Source organism: Nomascus leucogenys, chromosome X (assembly GCF_006542625.1).
Source record: "Nomascus leucogenys isolate Asia chromosome X, Asia_NLE_v1, whole genome shotgun sequence".
Lineage (NCBI taxonomy): Eukaryota > Metazoa > Chordata > Mammalia > Primates > Hylobatidae > Nomascus > Nomascus leucogenys.
Window position 1 is genome coordinate 88,165,316 of NC_044406.1, and position 6,274 is coordinate 88,171,589.

A 6,274-nucleotide genomic window follows, 5' to 3' on the forward strand; every position below is an offset into this window, starting at 1 on the left:
AGGAAGCAATAATATAGCCTGACCCAGCTTCCAGGTTTGCGCTCCTTTTGTTGCTATAAATCTGACCTAGGTCCCTATATATATATATTTTTTTCTCTTTCTTTTTTCCTTTCGTTTTTCCTTTCTTCCTCTCCCTTTTTTTTTTTTAAATCTTCGTGGGACACAATTTCCTAGAAATGAGCCTTCCTAGCGACAATGGGCGTGACTTCCTAGGAATGAGCCTTCCTGGAGATGTGGGACCTAAACTTCTAGAAATAAACTATCCCAGCAACAGGAAACCAGCTCAAAAAAGGGAGGAAAAAACAACCTGTAGCCAAGAACCCATATTCCTTTCAAAATGCTTCCTCCAAAAGATTTTAAATAAAAAAGAGAGGAAACATGAAAGGAAATTAAATTTTGGGACCCCCCCCAAACTCATTTAGCAAAAGGCAAAAGTCAAAATGGGAACTGGGTCATGCAAACCTGCCTCCCCCTTTTGGTTCCTCAATAAAATGGTTACGAGATGAAAAGCTACATGCCTCCGCCATATTTTGCCCACAAGGAAATTCCTAGTGAGTTGTTAAAATTTCACCATGGCAATGCAAATTGATAGCTTATCTTTACAGGTGCAGTCGCCCCCAGCCCACCAGACATAAATGCATATCTGAGTGTTCCCCTGCCCCATTTTGTCTATGTTATCTTAGGTAAAATGCAGATTCCCCAGATTTTTCCTCTGCCCCTTTTGTTTATGTCATCTTTTTTTTGTTGTTATTTATTTATTTATTTTGAGACAGAGTTTCACTCTTGTTGCCCAGGCTGGAGTGCAATGGCGCGATCTCGGCTCACAGCAACCTCCGCCTCCCGGGTTCAAGTGATTCTCCTGCCTCAGCCTCCGGAGTAGCTGGGATTACAGGCATGCGCCACCATGCCCGGCATATTTGGATTTTTAGTAGAGATGGGGTTTCTCCATGTTGGTCAGGCTGGTCTCGAACTCCAGACCTCAGGTGATCCGCCCGCCTCGGCCTCCCAAAGTGCTGGGATTACAGGCATGAGCCACCGTGCCCAGCCTTTTTGTTGTTATTTAGTTTTATTTCATATCATAAACTTAACTCTGCAATCCAGCTAGACATGGAAAGGAACAAGGAAAACATGGAACCCAAAGGGAACTGCAATGAGAGCACAAAGATTATAGGCTATTGCCAGCAAATGGGGTGGAGGAGTGCTCTCCTGAGCTACAGAAGGAATGGTCTGGTGGTTAAGATAAAACACAAGTTACAGAAGGAATGGTCTGGTGGTTAAGATAAAACACAAGTCAAACTTTAATAAGTTGTCCACAGTCAGCAATGGTGATCTTCTTGCTGGTCTTGCCATTCCTGGACCCAAAGCTTTCCATGGCTTCCACAATATTCATGCCTTCTTTTACCTTGCCAAAGACCACATGTTTGTCATCCAACCACTCAGTCTTGGCAGTGCAGATGAAAAACTGGGAACTGTTTGTGTCCAGCATTTGCCATGGACAAGATGCCAGGACCTGTATGCTTTAGGATGAAGTTCTTCTCATCAAATTTCTCCCTGTAGATGGACTTTCCAGCAGTGCCATTATGGCATGTGAAGTCACCACCCTGACACATAAACCCTGGAATAATTCTGTGAATGCAGGAACCCTTATAACCAAATCCTTTCTCTCCAGTGCGCAGAGCATGAAATTTTTCTGGTGTCTTTGGAAACTTGTCTGCAAACAGCTTGAAGGAGATGTGGCCCAAGAGCTCACCATCGACGGTGATGTTGAAGAACAAGGTGGGGTTGACCATGGCTGATAGTACGGGGCTCCTGGCAGCAGCAGCATCTGTGAAGCGGCCATCCTATGTTATCTTATATTTAAAAAATGCAGATTCACTGAACCAGACAAAGGCATGAATGACTATTTTTCCCTATCCCCTCTTACATGAAAATTGTTTACTTCTCAATATCCTACCCTTTCCCCTTTAAATTTGGAGCCCTCAAAATCACCTTTGGAGAAAGGCACAGACCTGTCTCCCGGGCATGTCCTTAACTTTGGCAAATAAATCTAAAATGATTGGGACTTATTTCGTCATTTTTCTCAATTGACAAAACATTTAAAAAATAATATAGACTGGACCCAGCCCGCCCAACTCCCATTGGAGAGCAAGGTTTCCTTCTATTTTCATAGCCAACCAGAACAATGTTCTATGCACATTTTGTCCTCAGTAAGAGGGCCTCTGGCCAAAATTTGGCTAGCAGCCCATTGGGATAAGAAGCTAACCAAAGCCCCTGTGTTACAGTGTAATTTAGAGAGCAGCATGGAGAGTATCATCTCACCAAAGGTGAAGATAGCATTACGGACATCAGGACATCTCTTACTGGGAGTAGTTTGAATCTATCACAGGAAAGCCAAATATCTTCTTGCAGACTGTAATGAAGCGTTCATTAAGATAAAGATGGCTTTTTGACCAGGTGTTGACCTGCCTGAGGAAAATCAGGAAGCAGCTTATAACACCATTACTTTACCTGAATAATTTCATTACTTTGATTAGGCCCTGCCTGACTTAGATGACATCGATGTGGCCCAGGAGTTCAGCCTGGGTCAGAGTAGAGTGGAAGAAATAACCGTGAGAGAAGAAGTTGGGAATATCAGTATTTTACAAGAAAATAGTTTTGGCGATTTTGGAATGGATGATCGTGAGATGAGAGAAGGCAGTGCTTTTGAGGATGATGACATGTTAGTAGGCACTACTGCTTCTAATCTCCTATTAGAGTCTGAACAGAGCACCAGCAATCTGAATGAGAAAATTAACCATTTAGAATATGAAGACCAATATAAAGATAATAATTTTGGAGAAGAAAATGATGGTGGAATATTAGATGACAAACTTATTAGTAATAATGATGGTAGTACCTTTGATGATCCCCCTGCCCTCTCTGAGGCAGAGGTGATGTTGCCAGAGCAGCCTGCACATGATGATATATGGGTGAGGATGATAATACATCAATGGGTGGGCCTGATAGTCCTGATTCAGTGAATCCTGTTGAACCAGCCAACTATGACTGATCAAACAACATTTGTTCCAAATGAGGAAGAAGCATTTGCATTGGAACCTATTGATATAACTGTTAAAGAAACAAACGCCAAGAGGAAGAGGAAGCTAATTGTTGACAGTGTCAAAAACTTGGATAGCAAGACAATTAGAGCCCAACTTAATGATTATTCTGATATTGTTACTACTTTGGATCTGGCACCACCCACCAAGAAATAGGTGATGTGGAAAGAGACAGGAGGAGTAGAAAAACTGTTTTCTTTACCTGCTCAGCCTTTGTGGAATAATAGACTACTGAAGCTCTTTACATGCTGTCTTACACCACTTGTACCAGAAGACCTTAGAAAAAGGTGGAAAGGAGGGGCAGATAATTTGGATGAGTTCCTCAAAGAACTTGAAAATCCAGAGGTTCCTAGAGAGGACCAGCAACAGCTACATCAGCAGCATGATGTTATTGATAAGCCCATTTTGGAAGAGCCAAGCCGCCTCCAGGAGTCAGTGATGAGGCCAGCAGAACAAACCTGGATGAGTCAGCTATGCCTCCACCACCACCTCAGGGAGTTCAGCGAAAAGCTGGACAAATTAACCCAGAGCCTGTGATGCCTCCTCAGCAGGTTGAGCAGATGGAAATACTGCCTGTAGAGCTTCCCCAAGAAGAACCGCCAAATATCTGTCAGCTAATACCAGAGCTAGAACTTCTGCCAGAAAAAGAGAATGAGAAAGAAAAGGAAGAAAAAAAAGATGATGAAGGGAAAAAGGATGAAGATGTTTCAGGGGGTGATCAAGATCAGGAAGAAAGAAGATGGAAGAAAAGGACTCAGCAGATGCTTCATGGTCTTCAGTGAGCTCTTGCTAAAACTGGAGCTGAATCTATCAGTTTGCTTGAGTTATGTCAAAACACAAACAGAAAACAAGCTGCTGCAAAGTTCTACGGCTTCTTGGTTCTTAAAAAGCAGCAAGCTATTGAGCTGACACAGGAAGAACTGTACAGTAACATCATCACAACACCTGGGCCAAAGTTCCATATTTTATGAGGAGCTAGAAGCATTATTGCTAGTGTTCATTTCACTAGTGCTTACAAATTGCCCCCACATGTAGGAGACACAGAACCCTTTGAGAAAACTTGGATTTTTGTCTGTACAAAGTCTTTGCCTTTTTCTTTCTCATTTTTTTCCCAGTATATTAAATTTGTCAGTTTCATCTTTGAGGGAAACTGATTAGATGGATGTGTTTGTGTTCTGATGGAGAAAACAGCACCCCAAGGACTCAGAAGATTAACAGTTCAGAACAGATGTGTGCAATATTGGTGCATGCAATGATGTTGAGTGGCAGTTGAAAGTCATGATTTTTATCTTAGTTCTGGAAAGGAACTTTTATCTTCGTTCTGGAAAGGAAAACCTGTCTGGGAAAATGCCTGACAGTTTAATTTAAAACTATGGTATGAGTCTTTGACAAGAAAAAAAAAAAAAAGCCTTTCCATCAGTAGTAACACTGGCAATCTTCTTGTTAACCACCCTCCTTAGCGATGGTACCTGAAATAACAAAGGTCACCCTCTTGAGATTTGTTTTAAGTGTAATTCCCTAATGAGCAAAGGTGTACGTGAAATTGTGTTATGACTGATACCCTTCAGCTACAAAAAGATAGGACTGACTTGGTTTAAAGTGTTCTATTTTGTAAATCATGTAAATCATTCCATTTGAGTCTTTCTGATGAACTTGGCTATCTCGAAATCTGTCATTTTAGTGAGGCTCCAAAATGAGCAGAAATAGGCCTGATTAGAGTAGAGTGACTATCAAAAAACATAACTTTCTAGGAGCTATAAATCGAAGTTTTAAAAAGATGTTTGGATATATTTGAGTATTCAGATCATGAAAACAGAAATTGCCCTATCTACTACAAGGACAGACTGATGGGAAATTATACACCAGGTCAACTTAACCTTTAAGCAGACAATGCTGTAAAAACTAATGGCTTCCCTGATATTTATTATAAGTTTTAGTACTGATCTGCTTTTCCAGTGCTGCACACTCCTGTGTTTGGAACTTTTAATAGCTTTGCAACGAAATCCTATATCCAGTTTCCCATAATTTAACTGAAGAAAAACACATCCAAATAAAGGTCTATATTAACAGACCAGATAGCATCAGAAATCATGTGACCATTATGATTATCAGAATATGTCTTAACTTTTTAGGGCAAAATTAACACTTAAAGTTCTAGCCTAAGTGTTGACACTTTCGTGGGAAAAAAATCACTTTTGAAATTCAAACTTCAGTGTATACCCAATAATTTAAAATTATGTGAAATGTTTTAAATTTGTGAACTCATTACTGTTTTAATGATTCCGTTTCTTGAGAGTTTAACTGTAAAAAATTGCTATTGCAGATTTATTTTCAATATGCTGTGCCTGTAAACCATTGAGTTTTCCCCATTTGTAAAAAGACATTGTAGATAATTGAATGTTTGATTTTAGAAAGGTCATTGGTTTCTTGTTACACGTTTTGTTAGTCTGGTTTTTTTGCTTATCGGGTTTAACATTGTTCTTGAAGATAGTTGATGCTATGTTATGTATAACTTTTCTAATAAAAGTTGTGTTATAAGTTGTAAAAAAATTACAGTATTACAGACTGGCTACAATAACTTTATAGGAAGTCTGAAAAATACTCAAAGTTCTATAGCAACCAAGCAAACACCTAGTCAAGAAAAAGACACAGTCAAAATGGTTAGAAATTTTGTGACATTTTTACTTGCCTGTACCCCATCCTTCCCTCTTGGCACACCTGGGGAAGCAGAAGCCCTACTGCCAATTCCCTCCCTGGAACCCCAGAGAGAGGAGAGTGGGCTTTATTTGCAACATTCTAACCTGTCAAGGGGCTGCCTGAGGTGTACTGGTCTCTGTTTTACCTAATTCGGAGGTCAGACAGGGAAAAGCAGCATGGCTGGATACTCAGGCTCAGGAAAAGCCACAGGAAATGGTGGGCACTACTCATGAACACTGCAGGGGGCCTACAAACTCACATATACCTGGAGCAAGAGATCAGAGGTAGAGGAATACAATAGAACATCTAAGCCTGCCCTCCGAGAAGCAGGGCTGAGACTTCAGGAAATTGAGACATTTGTAAGCAGTCATGCATTCAAGGGAACTGGAAAACAACAACAACAGATACCCAGGCCAAGGCAAAATGCATAGCCAGAAGAGGCCTAAGAAGACCTTAAGACTTCACATGGGGCTGATCCC

General features: G+C 40.8%; 2 pseudogenes; one reads left to right on the plus strand and one right to left on the minus strand.

Annotated features, from left to right (window-relative positions):
- Window positions 1-1,255: 1,255 nt before the first annotated feature.
- Window positions 1,256-1,820, minus strand: LOC100581659 (annotated as a pseudogene).
- Window positions 1,821-2,182: 362 nt separating this feature from the next.
- LOC100590357 lies at window positions 2,183-4,069 on the plus strand (annotated as a pseudogene).
- Window positions 4,070-6,274: the final 2,205 nt, after the last annotated feature.